Raw genomic sequence first — 22,908 nt, forward strand, 5'->3', positions numbered from 1 at the left:
CTTCCACTTTTTGATGTTGTCTGTTGGGGGTGGTGTATTTCGAAGGAACGTAGCTTTCTATTTCTGTTCACAGTAACATTCTTTCGGGCTTCGCCAAAACCAGCACATCTCCTGCCAGATTCAGGTTGTTAAAAACAATCTCTGTTAGTGGCCCTACACTACGGGAGATGGTATATGCATTATCACTTCTGACTGTCACCGACCAGGAGCTGTGATTCGAAGCAAAAGTTGGTCTGACCAAGTGGCACTGACCTTCGCCACTGCCAGCGAGTCTTCCTGCGGATTTTCCCCTGTTATCCCATACGACCAACTGTGCACCTGCGTGCTTTCAGCTCAGCTCAGTGTGTCCTCACAGTTGCCTCTGTTTTAGATGAATCATGCAATTCAGTATGAAAATGTAGTCTATGTTAATTGAGTACTGGCAGTGACTGGTACTGATACAGACGCCATTTATTCGTAGGGATTAATTGTTCAGGTTCGAATGGTGTATTTAACTCTACTTTGCATCAGTTATGGGACAGATTTGGAAAGGAAGGTCGCATAATACTTCCGAAATGTCAGAACTGCTGTAATGGTTCCTTTTGCTTTCTTATGCTTTTTTAAAACTTGAAACCATACTTCATATCTTAAATTTTGTTTCCTGGGTGTGACTCTGTTTGTGCACTTAGCATTTGCTATCTATTACAGGAGCCATGTGCTTTTTTTTTACTTAGAAGTCTTATGGGACTTAAATGCTAAGGTCATCAGTCCCTAAGCTTACACACTACGTAACCTAAATTATCCTAAGGACTCGAGCCACCGCCGCGACCAGCCGCACAGTCCATGACTGCAGCGCCTGAGACCGCTCGGCTAATCCCGCGCGGCGGCCATGTGTTTCTCATTTGTGAAAACGATAAATGGGGGTCACTAATACTGTTGAGGATATAACACGTCCGCAGGAACGTAAATGTTGGACTGAAGAGAAATTCGGCTAATGTCTCGATAAATCTGGTGTCAAATACCCTATGTGAGTTCATGGAGTGGAACATCTATGTATCTAGTGTGTGAGAGCTGTGTGACACAAACAAGGTGATACCTGCTTAAGGAGTATGTCTGGTACAAGATAAAATCGGAATAGTGCTGCTCAAACGGCAAGGGAAACAATGTAGTCATGCTCTTCTTTTGTATATTAATGACCTTGCAGACAATATTAATAATAATCTTAGTCTATTGCAGATGGCGCAGTTATCTGTAACAAAGTACTGCCTAAAAGAAGCGGCATAAATGTTCAGTCAGATCTTGATAAGATTTCAATGTGTGAAGAGATGGATAATTTCCTTCGCATGATCAGAAATGTAACATTTGGAACTTCACAAGACTTTCTATGACTATGAAACTTAGAAATGGCCAACTCGTACAAATACCTGGGTGGAACACTTGGTAGGGATGTGAAATGGAATGATCACATAGGCTCAGTCGTAAGTAAAAAAAATGGTTCAAATGGCTCTGAGCACTATGGGACTTAACATCTGAGGTCATCAGTCCCCTAGAACTTAGAACTACTTAAACCTAACTAACCTAAGGACATCACACACATCCATGCCCGAGGCAGGATTCGAACCTGCGACCGTAGCGGTCGCGTGGTTCCAGACCGTAGCGCCTAGAACCACTCGGCCTCATCGGCCGGCTCGTAAGTAAAGCTGGTGCTGGACTTCAGTTTATCAGCGAATGTTGGGGAAATACAATCAATCTTCAAAGGAGATTGCTTACAAATCACTTACGTGACCCATTCTAGAATATTACTCGAGTGTGTGGGACCCTTACCAAACAGGACTTTCGGGGGACATTGAACGTATATAGTGGTCAGCACGAATGGGCACAGGCACAGGTTTGTTTGACCTATGGCAGTATGTCACAAAGATACTGAAGTAACTGAACTGCGAGACTCTTGAATATACCATCCTGAAAAGCATATTTACAGAGTTTCAAGACCACGCTTTAAATAATGAATCTAGGAATACACTTACCACTCATATAAGGATCGTGAGGAGAAAACTGAATGATTTAAGCACACACAGACATTTAAACAACCATTCTTCCCACACTCCATACGTGAATGTAACGGGAAGGAACCCTAACACTTGTACAATAGGATGTACCCTATGCCATGCACTTCGTAATTGTTTGCAGAATGTATTTGGAGACAGAACTACAAATGTTTTCACTCTATTCTTAACTGAAAAGGAACTAGTGCAGGCTGTGCTCACCATGCATACAGAAAAAAGTACTTGTTGTTAGTCAAAATGCATGGTCCTCTCGGCCTGTAAGATCTCATTGGACCTTACTGTTGTGAAAGTGTCTGTTTGATACTGTTGAATGCTATCATGTATGGATGTTAACATCTTTACGTCAGACACCAAATAATTTTTTGGCAATTTTTGGCGATCCAGATTTCATAGAGTTACTATATCTTCTCTGAAATCTTGGAAAAACTCGATTGATGCATCCCCCATGCATTTAGCCAGTTGTGTCGAAAACGCTTTCGTTTTCGTATCTGTTGATCGTCTTGGCTTTGAGAGGCATGTATGTTGTGTTTCAAATATGACTTTTTAATGTGGATGACTGTAACAAGTGAATGTGGAAAGTAGTGTCATGTTTGTTGTGTTAAAGGTGCCGGAACATACAGTACTTACGCTGTGTCGCTGTAGAAGCAAGTACTAGTAGCCTAAATGTTAACACCGGGGCAACACTTTAAGCGACTGTTCGCTATACTGCATAGTGAAATTGATCCCTGTTGTGATCACACCTGAATCTACTTTTTTCAGTACAAATTCATCAGTATACGTTCAAACAATTACAGTTTCAACGCATCTGATTTATTAAACAACCACAGAAACTCCTTAGTTCTGAATTGCTGGCGATGAAAATTCGCTGACGATAGTGAGGGTGAAAATATGTTTCCGCCACCGGAATTCGAACGAGATATAGCGAAGCAACACTGCAGTTGTAGTTACGGAGACGTGTGACAGATACGTATTTTTAACGTAAAAAAGAAACAGAAAAGAAGTGACGATTTTATGAAGATGACTGCACTTAACAATCTACTAATGAAATTCTGGACGCAACATGGGTACGGACGTGTGTAAACTTGCTCGTAACTGTGATATTAAAATAAAATATTTCAAAGCGGCATTTTCTTTTAATTTTGCCCATCACGCTCTGAAAACATCGAATTGTTAACCCGTTGTTGATATAAATCATTTTCCACCTTACGGAGATGTGTTTTGTGGTAAAAATCAAGCAATACACACTGAGCATTGAAATAACAATGTTTTTAGTAGCAGCTCCAGGTAAACATCGGATTACTCTGGTTTATTCTCACAAACATTATTTTCTGCTGTCATTTCGAGATTAATTTAAACTGCTCGTGTGTAAACAGTACAGCTGCTACGGACATCGTGCAGGATTACTGCCTCCATTTCACAAGCAAACTCTCCCCTGAAACGTTTGCACCATTTCCGACAAGTTGACGTAGCTTCACTTGGATTCACATTTGTTTCCTTATACTGCTCATTTTGTATTTCTGTCTTCACGAGAAATTTCGATATGTGGGAAGGAAGTTAAAATTCCCTTAAAGACTGAGTGGTATCTAATGTGTCTCAGGCGAAACTATCTTTCTTGGTTTGCTGATGAGAGATCAGCTGTAGCCTTTTACCTTATTGATAATTAATGCAGACTGAACAAAATGCCTACCGATGCAGTCTTGATTACATAAGGTAAGGATGTACCGTAATAGGCAATTGGAAATCTGCAAATCTTCGCTTAAAGGAAAATAAACAATACGTATTACATAAACAGACGATTTTGAGCCTTGTTTAACGATCATTCATGCACTCGACAAAATTTGGGTAGGATGGCTATCACACCACAAAGAAACCAAAAAGGAGTTACGTCTGGAAACGAGAAACTTCTTGCACTATTGTGCTACCCTCGTCTTCGGTCGACCGATATTCAAGAAGGCAGCCGAGTGATATCGCTGAGGAACATTTTGAATTAATTAATCACTTAGAGAGTTGTGAATATTTTACGGAACGGCGTGGCTTATTGGGAAGAAGCGCTATGAAAGCACCCGGCAGGTTAGTTTTAGGTTTATTTTGTGTCTCCGCCCGTTAAGTTAGAGGAATGGGGCTGTACATCATTTAGGAAAACTATCAACGTATTTTTCCTGTCGTTATCGAAATGAAATAATTCTTCCTGTGTAGTGTCTTCACAGTACAGGAACAATGAAAGCTATATTTCTTCGTACATCTGTGACAGATACTCTAAGAATCCTTTCCAGCGCTTTATGGTTGACTTTATCAACGAACGACTCTAAGCAAAATTCTGAACAGTGATTAAGTTTACAGTGAAATTGTACAAATAATTAGATTAGCTTATGCCATTGCTAAACTACTTGTAAAAGAATTACAGGACATATTCTTATGTAAAAAAATGAACAATATAGTGAACACAGAATATGGATTAAGTATAAACCAAAGGAGGACAAACAAGTGTTGAGGAGTAACAGAAATGAATCAGTGACGAACTTAACACCAAAACAGGGAACCTCTTAGCAGGCGAGGTGAGGGAAATCTGCTAAGTAGCACAATGATAGAGAAAATAAGGAGAACATAATAAACATGCGATGCCTAATCAGTATATTCTCATCTGCTATATTCCCAACCCTTTCCCATCACCTTCCCATTCTCCACGTGGTGACTCATTCATTCTTCTTATGTCAAAAGTTGTAAAACTCCCTGAGCTTTCGGTACAGCATCGGCATGTGTAGCATGTGTTGCATTTGCGCCACCATTCACAAACAAACCAAACACTGCTGTATTCAACATTACCGGTAGCTGCATCATCTGTACAAACGTCATCACCAGTATCAGTAGGGGCACCTGCTGCTTCACTAGCATCATATCCAGTTCCTTCGTGAGACCTGGCATCAGTACTGTCACCTGTACCCTCACCAGCAAAATCACCAGAGCTGCCACCACCACCATTCCAAGTTCTACATCCTGTTCCACCGCAAGTATCACCATCATTTCTTCACTAAACTTTCCCGACCTATTATACCATGATTCGCTGAATTTCTTGTTGATGCCCAAAGTTTCGTCCCAGTCTGCGGAAGTCGTTTCTGAAAGTACTTGTGTGGAGTGTATTACATAAACAGACGATTTTGAGCCTTGTTTAACGATCATTCATGCACTCGACAAAATTTGGGTAGGATGGCTATCACACCACAAAGAAACCAAAAAGGAGTTACGTCTGGAAACGAGAAACTTCTTGCACTATTGTGCTACCCTCGTCTTCGGTCGACCGATATTCAAGAAGGCAGCCGAGTGATATCGCTGAGGAACATTTTGAATTAATTAATCACTTAGAGAGTTGTGAATATTTTACGGAACGGCGTGGCTTATTGGGAAGAAGCGCTATGAAAGCACCCGGCAGGTTAGTTTTAGGTTTATTTTGTGTCTCCGCCCGTTAAGTTAGAGGAATGGGGCTGTACATCATTTAGGAAAACTATCAACGTATTTTTCCTGTCGTGAAACGTGAAACGTGAAGTGAAACGTGGACGATAAATAATTTAGACAAGAAGAGAATAGTAGCTTTCGAAGTGTGGTGCTACAGAAGAATGCTGAAGATTAGATCGATCGGTAGATCACATAACTAATGAGGAGGTACTGAATGAATTGGGGAGAAGAGAAATTTGTGGCACAGCTTGATTAGAAGTAGGGATCGGTTGGTAGGACATGTTCTGAGACATCAAGGGATCACCAATTTAATATTGGAGGGGAGCGTGGAGGGTAAACATCATAGAGGGAGACCAAGAGGTGACTACACTAAGCAGATTCAGAAGGATGTAGGTACTGGGAGATGAAGAAGCTTGCGAAGGATAGAGTAACATGGTGAGCTGCATCAAATCAGTCTTTGGACTGAAGACCACAACAACCACATTTCTCTATTTTAAGGAAGCGCATACAGCTACAACTCATTCTTCTAATCGGTCTGATGTCATGAGAGTATTTGGACCACAAAAACTTATAGTTCAAATATTTATATCTGCGTCTTAAATATTTCGCTGTCTGACTGTGTATACTTGCATCGAATCGGCAGAGAAAGGATGTTACACTTGTAGCTAGAGGATAACCCCTTGCAACTATTTCCTGTACAACACTTCTTGTTTATCTTTGTTTTTAGCGCATTACGATGTTATATGACTCAAATCCGCAACGCCAGAATGATCCTCAGTCCGTGTCCCAGTCTCATTCGAATGATGGAAGTCATGGGACGTCTGCTAAGCTGAACAGCCGCTACGTCTCTGTATGGTGTCGTCCGAAGAGTGAGGTCCCAGGTTTCAGGTGGCACCTCACAACGGCACCACGAGGTAAAAACAGTCGCTGCCGGATGCAGCAACTGAGAGAGGGCGGTACAGACACGCCTCAAGAGTTTCCACACGCCGCCGCTGCCGGAAGTTTGCTTTCGTCAGAGCGCAGTGTCGCTCAGCCCACTCTTCAATCTTTGTCTACGACGACAGCATCGCCTTAGCTCAGATCCGGCTGCGATATAAGTATTAGTCAGAATTATGTATCAAAATTGACAACCCATTGGACACTGAGATGTAACTTTCATTCTGTATTGTTTCAAATGATAACAGTTATAGTGTTCAGCAACAGTAGCAAATACGTAATTACATTTCTGTGAACATGGATTGTCTCCATATTAAGTATTTCAGATTATTCAAATTTTAATAAAGCCATCAAATGTCTTATGTGTGTTATAATATCCGCTCGACCTCCTCCAGAAGTCAATCTAGGATACGACACAGTACAATTTGCCCGCATATTGCTGAGATACATGCCTTTCGAAGCTACTGTCACGGTAAGCAGCGTTCTTCATCGTAGACTTGAGATCAGTTTGGGGCATTGATGTTCGACGGAGTTCTCCTCCTGTAACGCTCCTCTTTGCTAGGCGGTAGACTGTTTCGTTATGCGAAATTCATTGACCCCTTTTATGCACTGGCAAATGAACGTCTGTGTCATTTGCCCTCATTACGTTCAAAAAGTATCTACGAGTATTAGTCTGCTTGCCACATTTTGGATTTTTTGATCATAACACTATGGGAGTGGCGATCATTACTACATTCATTAAATATCATATTTAGATCACGATGCTTGCACATGTATATTCCCGCTTTCAGACCTCCCATGCCTGCTGCTTGTAGTCATATGTATTACAACATGTTATTTGTGCCTAGAGAAATCGAGAATGGCCTGTAGAGCCGGTATTTGCAAGTGTACAAGGTGTAATAAAGTAAATACTTGGTAACTAACCAAAGCCGAGGTGGAACTGTGAAACTATCCTTTATCATGGGCATATTAAACAACGTACAAAATCAGAGTCTCATAAAGCGTTGCACTATCACTATTATACGTTGTCATGATACGAAATGTATGGTGCAAAGAGCGGCACGTTGCACCACTACCAGCACACACTCTTGCATGAGGTCAACAGTAGAAAATAATAATGAAGACCGAAAGGGGTAAGCCTCCTCTTACATACATGAGAGACCTCAGATCAAAGTCTCGTCTCAGTGTTATCAGTAGCTCCGAAAGTGTTTCGGCTATTTTTGCTCATCTGTTTTTTGCTCAACTCAGTGCTTTGTACTGTGTCAGGCGTTGACTTCGATAATGACGTATTTTTTCCGCAATAATTGGTTCTTCCCACCTGCCCCAGTCGCATTGCATATTATGGCGCCGCTTCCAGGACAGGGAGATGCATCGGCCGCGGGATGAATCTGCCAGAGGATTAACGACGAGGCTCGATATGCCGGCAAGCCTGAATGTGGTTTTTACGCGGTTTCCAAAATCCCAATATGAGAATATCCGACTGGTATCCAAGTCCTGCCTCAGTTACAAGATTCACAAACATTTAGAAAACATTCGCTCTCTTTAACATGAATAACACTATACGCAGGCTATTGAGGTACACATATTCCATGCTGGGCGGTAACGGGATGGAGATCGGAAGATCTGGCAGCTCCTTAAATTAACCATAGCATATCTGTTAATAACCATGCCCACTTTGCGCCGATGCAGGACAAAGGCACAAGGAAAAGAATGGAATAATTACTCTTTCTCCATCACATTTGGAGACAGCCTTTTATATAGTACACACTTCTGATTTACCTCTATTACCTTTTGACTCTTAAGTGACGACTTCTCACCTTCCATAAAATTCTTTTCAGGGCGATGTATCATGCATTAGTATTTACTATGACAACCCGTTTTCCCACATTATGTCAATTCATTCTAAGGTAATGGCTTCTTTGGCGTAAATGAAATTGGAAATTTTTGGTAGCAGGGAATTTTAAGATATAACTGATAATGAGTATTGTGTATTTCCTGATTTCTATTCAGACAATTCCCCCAGACTGTTTTCACCAGTACTTCGACAATGAAGCAGTTTCAGTGCTTTCCAAGAATAGACAGGTTTATTTATACTACACTGTACCTCTGCAACTAAAATGAAAATCAACCATTTTTAGGCCCTTAATAGCCTTAACAGAAAACTCAAAGAAAAATGTGATCATTACAAAAGCTGCTAAAGGCAACACCACAGTCATCATTTGTGACAGTGATGATATAAGGAAAACTGATATTTTTATAAGGAATGGTATATCTGAAATTAAAAAAGTCTCAACACAAACCTATCAGAAAACAGTAATGGGAAATTAGTATTAATTTTCCTCTCTCATAAATGGAAAAAATGTCTGTTAAATTAATGAACACCCTCTTTCAGAAATTAGGTCACAAGTTAAAATTGGTAAAGTTAAGCAATCTATCCGTCCCATTGTCAGTAATAATATGTGTCCAAGCTACAAACTTAACAAATCACCAAATAATTTGTTAAATGCTGTATATACTTTCAAGGAATGATTAGACATAAAATAGAACAGCTGTAATTTAGTTACAGGGGTGGGCAAGGAATCGGTGCTTTCAGGTGCCGGGGAAAGTTACTTTGAATGTACACACATCAAAAAATGTTTTGCATCGCGTTGGTTACGACAGTTCCGGAACCTGTACAGAAAATTGGAATAGAGATCAACATAAACATAATTTCCGCCCTTTTTATTGCTCTTGAAAACCACACATTGCCTGTTGTACCACCATACAGGGAGACCTGCAGAGGTGGTGGTCCAGACTGCTGTACACACCGGTACTTCTAATACCCAGTAGCACGTCCTCTTGCATTGATGTATGCCTGTATTCGTCGTGGCACACTATCCACAAGTTAATCAAGGCACTGTTGGTCTAGGTTGTCCCACTCCTCACCGGCGATTCAGCATAGATCCCTCAGAGTGGTTGGTGGGTCACGTCTTCCATAAATAGCCCTTTTCAATCTATCCCAGGCATGTGTGATAGGGTTCATGTCTGGAGAACATACTGGCCAATCTAGTCGAGCGATGTCTTTATCCTGAAGGAAGTCGTTCACAAGATGTGCACGATGGGGGTGCGAATTGTCGTCCATGAAGACGAATGCCTCGCCAATATGCTGCCGATATGGTTGCACTATGGGTCGGAGGATGGCATTCACGTATCGTACAGGCATTACGGCGCTTTCCTTGACCACCAGCGGTGTACTTCGGCCCCCATAATGCCATCTCAAAACACCTTGCTGCACTAGCTGAACAGTGTGTCTAAGAGGTTCAGCTTGACCGAGTTGCCTCGAAACATGTCTCCAGCGAATGTCTGATTGAAGGAATATGCGACACTCATCGGTGATAAGAACGTGATGCCAATCCTGAGCGGTCCATTCGGCATGTTCTTGGGCCTATCTGTACCGCGCTGCATGGTGTCGTGGTTGCAAAGATGGACGCCATGGACGTCGGGAGTGAAGTTGCGCATCATGCAGCCTATTGCGCGCAGATTGAGTCGCAACACGACGTCCTGTGGCTGCACGAATAACATTATTCAACATCGTAGGCAGCGGTCATTAACTGCAGTAGTAGCCCTTGGGCGGCCTGAGTGAGGCATGTAATCTCCTACAACGTCGCTTTGGTTCACTCCGTGACGCCTGGACACTTCCATTGTTGAGAGAACTTCCTGGCACAAAGTAATAATGCGGAAGCGATCAAACCGCGGTATTGACCGTCTAGGCATGGTTGAACTACAGACAACACGGACTGTGTACCTCCTGCCTGGTGGAATGACTACAACTGACAGGCTGTCGGATCCCCTCCGTCTAATGGACGCTGCCCATGCATGCTTGTTCACATCTTTGGGCGAGTTTAGTGACATCTCTGAACAGTCAAAGGGACTGTGTCTGTGATACAACATCCACAGGCAACGTCTATCCTCAGGAGTTCTGGGAACCGGGGTGATGCAAAAGTGTTTTTGATGTGTGTATAAAAAAAATGGTTCAAATGGCTCTGAGCACTATGGGACTTAACATCTGAGATCATCAGTCCCCTAGAACTTAGAACTACTTAAACCTAACTAACCGAAGGACATCACACACATACATCACATACATACATGCCCGAGGCAGGATTCGAACCTGCGACCGTAGCGGTCGCACGGTTCAAGACTGTAGCGCCTAGAACCACTCGGCCACACCGGCCGTCTGTGTGTATAAAGAAGTAGGTTAAATGCTTCAGCTTCTTAATTAATTGATTTACTGTCCCATTCCTCCCACCAATGTACTCGTAACTGCGTAAGCAGTCCGAATCTATGGTTGGACACACGGTTATAATTTTATACAACTCTCTCTCTTTGAAATGGGACTGAGCGGTACAACTGACGAGACTTCTTCAAGTGCTCTAAGACTCACCTAAAAGTCTCTAGGCTACAAAGTGGCACATCATTAGGCGCACCGCCCCTCGCTCTCCCTCGTATAATTTCACCCACATTCATTTTCTTTATTATTTGTGACAGAGACTGAACAAAAATTTTGCACTTGGGCACAATTGCCACCCCTCTCAGTATGGTAGCTCAAGCGGTCGTTGTATCTCATGGGGGTTAAACAGTGCCTGACTACGATAGCATTGAAATCACAAACAAACATTGTAAGATTAAAAGACAAAAAGAGGCGAAGTCTATAATCGGAAACAACCTACATCATAATGATTAAATATGTAGCCATGACGTTCAGTTGCAGTATTTCGCAGAAGACTGAAAACTGTTTTAGAAAGCCTAACATCAGAATCTGTTTTCCAACTAATGATATTTTAAAGATGCGATTACGTCTTAAAGTCATTTGGAAATGTGACAAATTGTTAAGATCAGGTGTCTACAGAAATAATCGTAACGGATGTGACAGCAACTATGTGGGCAAAACCAAAACGACATCCGGACCAGAACTTAAATTAACAAAAGACATTCAACAAAAACTTACGTTTTCAGTTTTTGTTTAGTTGATTTCATGATGAGACCTTGTAAGCAGAGTGTTCACGGAATAGTCTGTTGTGGAGCCTCGTGATAACATATTTGCTGTTAAACGAGCTTTCTATGTAGCAGAAGACCTTATGGCGCGGGTCGCTCATGCCTGTAAAATGTGACAGTGCGCACGAGAAGACTGATCCGTTACAGCTGGCCCGTTTTCACGTTGTCGCCGTAAAACTGAAGCTGAAAGGAACTACAAGGACATAAGACCCCGTCTGCAAACCGTGAATCCCGGCGCCTAAGAAATGCTTAACATTCGTCATTTGACTCCTCTTTTCGTTCTATAGTCCTTCGCAAGCCAAATTGTATATCTTTAAAAGATTTATGTTGACTTACTTCGCTTCTTTTGGTTTTTTAAAATTTAAGTTACTTTCAAATCTCTAAATTTTGGTTGACTGTACTTCAAGAAAATATTTTGTTATATGTTTTAACAATAATAATAATAATGACAGCAAAACAAATATCCTAATCATCGCAGTGGGAGTCTCACACTCTCAGAATAGCAGATTATTTTAGAAAAGTTCTTTCGATCTTTTTGATGCTTCAGATAAACAGAAATAAGTACCTTATAATAATAATTTCTGAGAACATTTCTCGTGGAGAACAGCAGTCTGGCAAAAAGGACTTTGAAAATGCTAATAATACGTAAAAAATATTGAAAAATCATATAAACATATACAGTTTAAATGCAGCGACAAATAAAAAAAACTTTGTCAATTCCTCTTCTTTGTAAAATGTGCTCAGATATGAGCCGGTTAGTCGAACAATCGGATGGAAAGCCACTACAAAGTGCCCAACTCTGGCGAACATCAAATATGATTACGAAACAATTTCGATCCAAATATTTGCGGAAGTTTCACTTTGGCAATGCGGGCCTACTGTGGAATTTATTGGTCGGTACTAGTGCAACCGCAGCCCTTTAAAGCCACAAACACTGCGTGGCTGTGGCCCGCGTTCTGTCTAGATAATAACCACTTTTGTCAGCTCTGCTGCAAGTTTATCGCGAAGCACGATTCTCAGAGAAGTGGGGATTACGTGACCGAGAAAGTACGGAAATCGTGAGTAAAAATGTAGTATAAGTTTACAGCGGTCCAGTAGCTGCGCCTGAAGGAAGCACATAAGGAGGAGGGTTTATGAGGTCTGCAGAAGGCTCACGTAAGGCAACATGCAACAGCAGTTGTGGCGCACATACCACTCGTAAAAGCAAATGTTCTCAGCTTGTGGAGATAACGTCCACTGTTTTATTGCGTGAGAAGGGAATTTCGCCTAATAGTAGCTTTGTTAAATACATTCATCTAGTCACTCACTGCTGTAGACGCGCCTCATATAATTTTGCAGTAACTGCACTCTGTGAGCTCAAAGATGATCTATTTTTTTAAAATACGATTTAATAGAACATTATAGTTGTTTTAGTATCCCAGCTTCCAAAGTCTTCATAATCTTCCGCCTGCAAGTATCTCTCTGACATAGCTCTTCTGACTCGTTCTTGCCATCAGGTGTCTTCATTTCCCTATCAGTTAGAATCAATTCCATCACCTGCTTAAACCATCTGTCCTCACCCAAACGGCACACATGCTCATACCATGTCAATCGTTTTGCTTCGATTCTATTCGTTCAATAATGCCCGGTTCATTCTCTTACGTTCGACCGATCCGATACAATTTCGTAATCGGAGAAATTTATATACGTCGGTCATTCTAAATTACAAAACAGCATCCAGTTACCCTATTATATTAAAAATTATAACAACTATGCCGTCTTTTATTGTGTTCATTAGGGCCACCCGTTCAGCTCATCATAGCGCCAACACTGGCCCAAGCTTTTCGACTGAAATGCAGCTTACCTTAATTCCTTGGGAAGTGTAGAAAGCCGGCCGGGGTGGCCGAGCGTTTCTAGGCGCTACACTCTGGAACAGCGCGACCGTTACGGTCGCAGGTTCGAATCCTGCCTCGGGCATGGATATGTGTGCTGTCCTTAGTTAGGTTTAAGTCCCATAGTGCTCAGAGCCATTTGAACCAAGTGTAGAAATTAAAAAAGCTATTATTCACACGAAACTCTTCTCGAGCATTATCGACGAGAGTTGTCGACTTGGTTTGGGTGTTGAAATCACAGGAATCTTCTGCTATGTTGCAACACAACACTGTGAAACATACATGGAATCCTTAAAGGTGCCGTCCAGTTCGCGCAAGTTGCACATGTGTTTTGCTTCTATTGCTCCTGGAGTCGCAAGCCTGTCTCTCAAACGGAAAATTAAATGAAAATGTGATTAATTACGAAAAAGTCTACAAGTTCTGTAATATGAGAATTTAGGGATGGATTTGGGGAAGGAAAAGGCTGTCGGAGCAAGCCTAAAACTTCGTCTGGCACTGATGTTCCCATCTGTGATATCCGAACGCAACTACAAGGGGTGTTCCAAAGGGGTGTGTGAGAATATTGGTCATCAGTCATCCGAAAAGTTGCAACCCGACACGGATTCCTCTCATCTCAGGGATGCTCTTGCACCCAACTTCCACAATTACTCCTTGTATAAATTCCAGTTTCAGTCATTACCTACAGTTTTACCCTCTACAGCACTGTAAGTACCATTTAAATCTTTCCTTGATGCCGCGTCACCATGACCCTTCTATTTATCAAGGTTTTCCACGTTCTCTTCACGCCGATTATGTGAAGAACTTTCTACTCTCTTATTACTTCCACTAATTTTCGACGTCCTTCTACATCAATATATCCCATGTGTCAGATATGGTTTATTGAGATTAATGCTGATGTTTGATATTAATATACGTTTTGGCTATGAATGCCCTGTTTGCCTGTTCTTGTCTGCTACCAATGTCCTCCTTGTTCCGTTCGTCATCTCTTACTTTGGTTTGATGGTAGCAGAATCCATTTGTTTCATCTACTTCTTGGTTCCCAATTGTGATAAGTTTATCGACAATCTCATTTCTGCTGTTACTCCCTACTTTAATCTGTCTTCTGTTTACTATCAGTCCGTTGTGTGTGTTCATTAGCTTTTTCATTCCGTCTAACAGCTCCTGTAACTCCTCCTCATTTTCACTGAGGGTAGCAACGCCATTGTAGAATCTTATAACCAATATGATTTCACCACGAATTCTATGCCACGTGAACCCTTACTCTGCCACAAAGGATATACAGGAAATGAATTAAATCCACTCTAGTACTACGAACTGATCGATGGGAATGAAATCACTGCAGATGAAATGGTATGAAATGAGTGCGTACCGTTCAGATGTTCTGAACGTGCTATGTAAGAGCTGTGTAGTGACCATTGAAAACTTTTGCCTGATGGGGACTCGATATTATATTTCTATATTTCCTCATTGCATATTCATTGATATCATCCAGCTTGATTCATTCATTTCATTTCAAAGCATTTCATCAGTTTCAAAAACATGAAGAGGTACATTGAAATGTTTTTGCTATGGATACGTATTACGATTCTGCCGTACCATGCGAGTATGTTACAGCGCTGCGTTGCGGTTTACTGTTGGTGCAGTGTCACAGGACATGCTCCTCAACTACATCCCATCGGCAATCGAAATTAGATGGCCTCACATGAGCGGATTTTAGAGACTGGCTACGAATATTTCCTACGGATTCTGGGAAACCCACGTGCCTCACCATTCTATTATTGCAGGCAAGATCGGAAGATTGTTATCTGCAGTTCGCGGGAACAGCGTTCCCGCCCCCCTAGCTGGGCACACATTGTATTCTTGCGACGGGCCACATTCGCAAATTCTGTGAGTTTTTCTTTGATTTTCAGGTGACACTAAGGTTTAGCTGCGTCAAGTGTCGTGTAGTGGATCAAATGCCATATTACAAATTATATAGTTGCCCTACGAAAGGCCTTGTTAGTGGATACTGAGCCTCGAACATTGTACGAACAAGAATGTAGAAAATAGGGTGTATGAATAGATGATTGAAATATTTATAGACAATATTCTAATTGTGGACAAATGGACAAAGTCTAGTAAGAACTAAGCTACAAAATTTTGGGTCAAAATTTAGAAGAGAGCTCAGAAAGGTGGAGGCCTCTATAAGAAGGGGAAAGGCGGAGCAGCTTTTGCATAAACCAATAAAAATTTCACTATTGCGTTATTCACAATTATGTTAAATCCATTGTTTTACGCCGGCCGGAGTGGTAGAGCGGATCTAGGCGCTAGTCTGGAACCGCGCGACCGCTCCGGTCGCAGGTTCGAATCCTGCCTCGGGCATGGATGTGTGTGATGTGCTTAGGTTAGTTAGGTTTAAGTAGTTCTAAGTTCTAGGGGTCTGATGACCTCAGAAATTATGTCCCATAGTGCCCAGAGCCATTGAACCATTTGAACCATTGTTTTATGTTATTAGGAGTTGCTGTACTTTGCAAATATTATGGGTGCCCTCTTCTTAACATAGTACCATCACTGTGCCGAAAATTCAGAAAGATAATCATTTTTCTGGTGAATTATTTCACAAATGATTGTGTTTTGTTTCTGTAGCATAGACCCACGATTTTTAAAAAGAAAAACGTTACATTAACTACATATGCTCAATATAATACCATCTCATTGTTAATGGTTCTTGCGGCCGCCACTTCAATATGTCTGAGCCTCTGAATCAGATCCATATGGGTGGAATGTTGCCTTTCGACATTCCATTTTTTTCATGCGGAGATGGCTGCTGTAGCGTTGCTTCCGCTCGAGCGCTTGGTTAGGGACCATCGTCGGCGGCCTTTGCGGTGGAATAGAGCGAGGCGAGAGTGGGTAGTCACCTAGTCTGCTTCAAATGTGGTACATCTCTTGGAAATCTGCACCTTGATTGCGATCGGATAGCATGCGGCGCGTCGTCAAGAGTCAGCATGGGATGCGGAGAGCTTGGGTGGGGACCAGGGTTGGGCTGCACTTGGAGGTACGCAGTGGAGCGGAGTTTGGGCTGCCTAGCACATGAGCTAGAAGACGGTGTGCTGAGTTCCTGGACAGCGAGGAAAGAAGCAGCAGAGCCAAGTATGAGAAACCTTGACGTATTGGTGTGCTGCAGAATGGTCGACGTGACATCACTAACGGTCAGCACAGGGTGTGGCCACTGTGTTGATGTAACAGCCTGGTGGAGCTGTTGGTGTCTTTTCTTGGCCGAGTGGATAGCGATTCCCGTTTAAGCGGTGGAAGGGGGTTCAGCTTGCCAAGAGGAGCACACCTGCATGTTTTAGTGGCTGACAGATGCATCCTGGTGATTAAATCATCCCAGTGGAGTATACAGAGCCGAGTATAAGTGATATATTGGTTGTACTGGCTAGAAAGCAACGTTAAGCACGAACATCCGTGCTTGTCGTGTGACAGTTTATGGTTGCCATCTGATATCACAGCATGCATACAGGTGTTTTATGAAAGTGAGAGCCATTTCTGTTTTGGTAAATTACACGCTGTGACTATTATTCATTTGTATTTTACAGAAATTGATCTTATTCTATTATGCGGTGATGAAATTTGTAAAAAGAAGTCACCTTTTTGTTTCCTCTGTGCGAGTGGTCAGTTTGTATGTTTCATTGTGCACGAGATCACTGAGGTATACGAGTAGGTAGTTTTGTAGAGCGTTGGTGGTAGTTTGTTGTAGTAGTTAACTGGTGCTGGCAGTAGTGGTAGTCCTATATTTAGTTACATGCTGTATAGGTATTCTTAATTACATCTGAGAGTTTTAACATCTTATAGATAATTGCAACATACCTGATGAATATAAATTTTGGATAGTGTTAAATATAATTTAATAGTTTCAGAGACGAAAATGCTCAATTTCTTTGTAGACAGAGACTAGCTAGCTTACTGTAAAGTCTTGATGAGAGTGTAAATGCTGAAGGAAAATTCCAGTAAATAAAAAGATGAATTGACGAGTCAGCATATGAAGCGCTGAGTCAACAAATTGAAGAAAGAAAGCAAACACTGCAGTAGTGAAACGAGAACAATGAGGCTGGCTGAGGACTAAAGACCTAGATGATTGAAAAATGTTTGTAGAAATAAAGAGGGAGGTTAGTAAATAAATTATTAACAACGAAACGAAATACGGGAAAAGATATATGGAGATGGCTAGGGGGTAAAATGGTAGCAGAAACCTCGAAACCACTGAAGAATTTAACAAGATGGTGTTACTAGCTGTCAATGTGGACTTGTTTCTTGACGAAAATTATCGTACACATTTATTGTGAGAAATTTTTACATACTATGATGGGCTTAAAAGGGTAGATTACTTTTGACAAATTATGGTTTAATTTTCTTACAGTTTATGAGAGCTAATCTTGATAATGGACATTGACCGAAACTGGTAGCTAACAGTGCAAAATAAATGACAGCTGAAGGTTTCGCCATGAATTTTAACAACTATTTGCCGGCTGAATACCCCACCTGCGAACATACATAAATTTTAGAGTAGATGTGGGAGAATAGACAGTTATAAAATTATTGGCATTAGAGTATGGAAAATTATTTCAGGACAGCTCTTACAGAAGAGAGAACCCGGTATAATGGTATAGAACAGGATTTCGAGAGTGAATTATTTGTGGGAAACGAAGAGCAAATAACAACAGAAGTACGAATATCTGTGAAAGAAATGGAGAACTGAAATTCTCGCACGCCAGCAGGTATTCAAATAAAGTTAGTGAAGTATGCGTCGAGTGTTATATGTGAATATGTCAATAACATATTTTATGCTTGCATGTTAATAGGAGTAGAAGTGCTCAAGCAATGGAATGTGGCATATCTAAGTTCAGTTTATAAGAAAGGTACTAAAAAGGTAAGTGAAAATTACCGTGGAGTCAGTATTACAAACTCAGTTGGTAGGTCTCCAAATCATTCGCTTGAAGGGTCCAGAATGTTCTTCAAACCAATCACGAACAACTGTGGCCCAGCGACGTGGCGCATTGTCATCCATAAGAATTCCATACATAAATGGTTGCAAATGGTCTCCAAGGGGTCGAACATAACCATGTCCAGTCAATGATCGGTTCACTTGGACCAGAGGATTCAGTCCATTCCATGTAAACACAGCTTACACATTATAGAGACACCACCAGGTTACAGAGGGTCTTGCTAACAACTTGGCACAACGGATTCGTGGGATCTGTGCCAAACTTTGCCGCACTGTCCTAACGGATACGTTCATTGTACATCCCATTTGATTTCAGCTGTTATTTCACGCAGTGTTGCAATTCTGTTAGCACTGTCAACTCTACAGAAACGCTGCTGCTCTCGGTCGTTAAGTGAAGGCCGACCGTCACTGCGTTGTCCGTGGTGAGAAGTAATTTCTGAAATTTGGTCTTCTCGGCACACTCTTGACACTGTGTGTCTTGCGGTATTGAATTCCCTAACGATTTCCGAAATGGAATTTCCCATGCGTCTAGCTCCCACTACTGATTCGTGTTCAAAGTCTTTAAATCCTGTGTGTGGCCATAATAACGTCCTAATCCTTTTCACAAGTGTCACCTGAGTACAACTCTGTCAACGCAATTCAATCAAGATTTATTGCTGCAACAGTGTATATGCACTACATGAAATGATTACATTTACAGATCAATGGCACAAGCTGTTCTTAGGTACCATATATCGATACATGCTGAAACACCCAGATTAGTACGTGTTGTAGCCTCCACGGGCGGCAGTGCAGGCATTGACTCTGGCATCCAACTGATCATACAGGTGGCGAATACTACACTGGGATACGTTATGCCACGCCTGCTCGATCTGTTCGCATAGTACTTTCAGAGTTTGGTTGTTGAGTTTCAGAGGCAGTGTGTGCCGAGCATTATCCTGTTGGAAAAACACGTCACCTTCATGTTGCAAGAATAGGGCCGACAACATTCGGCACGTATCGGGAGCTGGTTAGCGCCCCTTCCAGAAACACCAAAGGCGAACGAGAGCTGTAGCTTATCGCATCCCGGATCAGAAGGCGTGGGGTCAGTAGGTCTTGGACGAATGCACTCTACGAGAGAGCAATCGCCAGGTCTACATCGTACGCGCAAACGACCTTCACTTGCGTGCAGGCAGAATCTACTTTCATCGCTGAAAACTATAGCCCGCCATTGCATCACCCAAGTGACCCTCTGACGGCACCAATCGAGCTGTGCGTATCGATGCTGTAAGTGGAAGACGGACTAGAGGTGTGCGTGCGCGAAGTCCCACTGTTAATAACAGGTTGGCAACAATTAGTGTTGACACTTCTGGGCCCACAAGACCTGTTAATCTTGCTGTGGTAGCTCAACTGTTTGCCACTGCTGTTCTTACAATACGATGGTCCTCGCTCGCGTCTGTATTGCGTGGACATCCAGAACCTAGTCAGGTGTGAGAATGTTCACGTGGCCACTGATACGAGAAACGTAGCACAACTGACTCAGAAAGCACCTGAGCACGAAGTCGGATATTTTCAAGTTTGCAAAAAAACCTATTTGGAAATACACAAAATTACCAGGCGAAGAATGGAAACCTTGCTAAAAGCAAAAAAGAGTGGTGATGTTACCTACATTGAATGTAGGGGAAATAAAAACAAAGAAAGGAAACATACAGCTGCTGATGTAAAATGCATTGGTGAACACATAAAAAGTTTCCCCAAGGACGAAAACCATTACACAAGGGCTAAAAGCTCCCTTCTATTTTTAGGTAAAGTTTTAAATTACAGCAGAATGTATGAGGCTTTTGTTACGCTTTGTTCAAACTCAAACATCAGATATTTGTACTACAAAAAGGTATTGAAAGAACACTTTCCCAAACTGAATTTTTCCCGCCCAAGGAAAGATACCTGTAACACATACGATCTGCTTAAAAGTGAAATGCTGAATGACTCTGCCAATAGAACTGTACATCGTACTTCACTATAGTTTCATCATCAACACGCTGAAAAAGCTAGAAAAGAGATGCAGCGTGATCATGTATATTCTACCACTCCTAGAAATGACACATGCACAGTTTCCATAGATTTAAAACAGGTTTTCTCTTTGCCAACATTGTCACACTGCAAAAGTATTATTTACATCGACTTTCTTGTTACAATTTGGGATTGCATATGGCAGATAATAATAAAGGTTTTGTGTTTCTTTTGCACGAGGGCAAGAGTGGCATGGGAGGCAACGAAATAGCGAGCTGTGTGTTAAGGGGGATTACAAGTAAAATTACCCAGAAAAAAGTTAATAGTGTGGTCTGACAACAGCTGCAGCCAAAACAAAAATCAAATGGTATTGTTCCTATGGATATAATTAGTCTGTAATGATTTCTCTGACAAAGTTCACCACAAGTATGTCGTCTCTGGATATTCATAGTTAACCTGTGATGGAGACTTTGCCCTAATTGTAAAAAGGAAGAGAGTAGACAAATTTGAAGTTCCTTTGGATCTTGTGACATTTTTGTGTAATGCCAATAGCGAAACTCCTTTTCTAACCACTATGATGAACGATGATGATTTTTATGACCTCTCCATAGTAGCTAAAGAGCACCTCATCACAAAAAAAGTTAGAAATTTCCAAGTCCTTTTGCCTCAAAGTTTCCGAAAGCAACCCAGGAAAATTGTTCCAAAAAAAAAAAAAAAAAAAAAACTTACAGTCAGATAGAACACTGAGAAGGAGGAGAACTTAAAAAATATAATACCTTATCTCAAACAAGGAAACAAACTGTTTTACAAAAATCTGAGTAAGCACAGCACATGTTTATAGACTGTAACATTGTTATATTTTGTTTATAAAATAGAGATAAATTAACACAAAATGTACCTTTTAAGACTTTTATTTTTAAATAAAACTTGTAATAACACAGAAACGTGCTAGAGTTTTTCTTTGTTCTTTAGCTAGTTTGTTTGCTAACACAGAACTTCTGTAGTCCTAACTGATTTTTCATAATAATATAGTTATTATAGAAAAACTGTGAACAGTAGTTTCCAGATTTTGATATTAATAATGTTATTATTATTATCCTTCCTACACTCCTTTATTTACGGCAATAAGTGGTAGACTTACCCCAGTTTTTATGTTAGAGAGGTTGGCACATAGCCTTGTTCTTATTTTGTTCCATCAACAATTTTTGTTGTTGTTGTTGTCAAATGTTTTACAGCAACTTTACTCTAAAAATGTTTCTAGGTTAAGTGTCTTCGTTTGTTTAGGCAGCAAAAAAAAAAAAAAAAAAAAAGGACATCAAAAAGGAATGCTTTCTGGAAGTTTTTGTGATTTCCTAAAAACAGCAGTTGTGGCACTTACCATGGATTTTATGATTAGTCGACAATTTATGTGTGTACATTTTAAGGTACTACATATAAAAAATCTGAATCTGGACCAGTTACACCATGTATATGGATGTGGTACTGCAGTGACACAGATATGCAAGAAGGGCAAGCAAATGTACCATGTTGACGATGTTTATCGTATACTAAGGTTGATTTAATGAAATGGAAGAGGATTCAACGTTTGAAACGATAGGTACTTTAAACGACTAGAGCGAGTGGCTGGAGAATGTATTTATTAAGCGATAGGGGCAGCAAAGGACGTATTTAGAACTCTAGAAGCTCTCGGTCCGTTCGACTAACTTTCCCATTTACAGTTTCTTAGGGTTAATCACAAAATTGTGTTTCCTCAAGAAAATTAAATCCTTGAAATACCTGAGAACCATTCATAGTGGTATCTCAGTAGTAGGGGTCACGGGAACTTTTCGCGATATTCTTCCGTTTGTAGTTGTTCATACGATTGACGGTTCATTCTGAGAATAACCTAAAGCATTTTCCACCATTCTGATCGCTGTTAATGCAAAATTCACTATCGCTGTTGTCGCCCTCTCATCCTTACTTTGGAAGTTCTCATACATCAGATCTGGAGTTATAGTTCTGTATTAAAGGAGTTGCAGTGGGTTTGTAGGAGCAATGTAGCGACCAAAAAATTGGAAATTCCAGCATCATATTAAGTACGAAAGTTAGTAGAGATACTATCCATCTCCAAACAGGACACATTGGAAGTTAGTGGGTGACAAATTAAGATCCATCAGTTACGCCAGCACTGTGTGTCTCAGTATCAGAAGTGTCTTGAAGGTCTGCAATGGGCTAATCTGTACATATCTAGATCGATGGACGTGTGAATGTTCCAAAACAAATCTGGCATATTTGGAGCAATTTCAACGATACAGAATTACGTCCTAGATTTGTAAATAAAGTCACCAGTTTTCGACTGGTTTAATACGATGGTAAAGAGGGATATGAGTGGGAAGGAGTGACATTTGAAATACACTGACTAACCAAAAAAGGAAAACACAAAGCGCAGTGAAACTTCACAGGTTGAGAGAGTATGTGATGTTATTTCAGTGAGTACAAAGTCGAAAACAATTTACTAAAAACTTTTCTTTGTGAAACTTTGCACTTACCAGTACGACATAATCTTGATCATGTTGAGCACCACAACTGGCACCAGTGTTAATGATTAACTAAAACCACCTCA

This window comes from Schistocerca serialis, chromosome 7 (assembly GCF_023864345.2).
Source record: "Schistocerca serialis cubense isolate TAMUIC-IGC-003099 chromosome 7, iqSchSeri2.2, whole genome shotgun sequence".
Lineage (NCBI taxonomy): Eukaryota > Metazoa > Arthropoda > Insecta > Orthoptera > Acrididae > Schistocerca > Schistocerca serialis.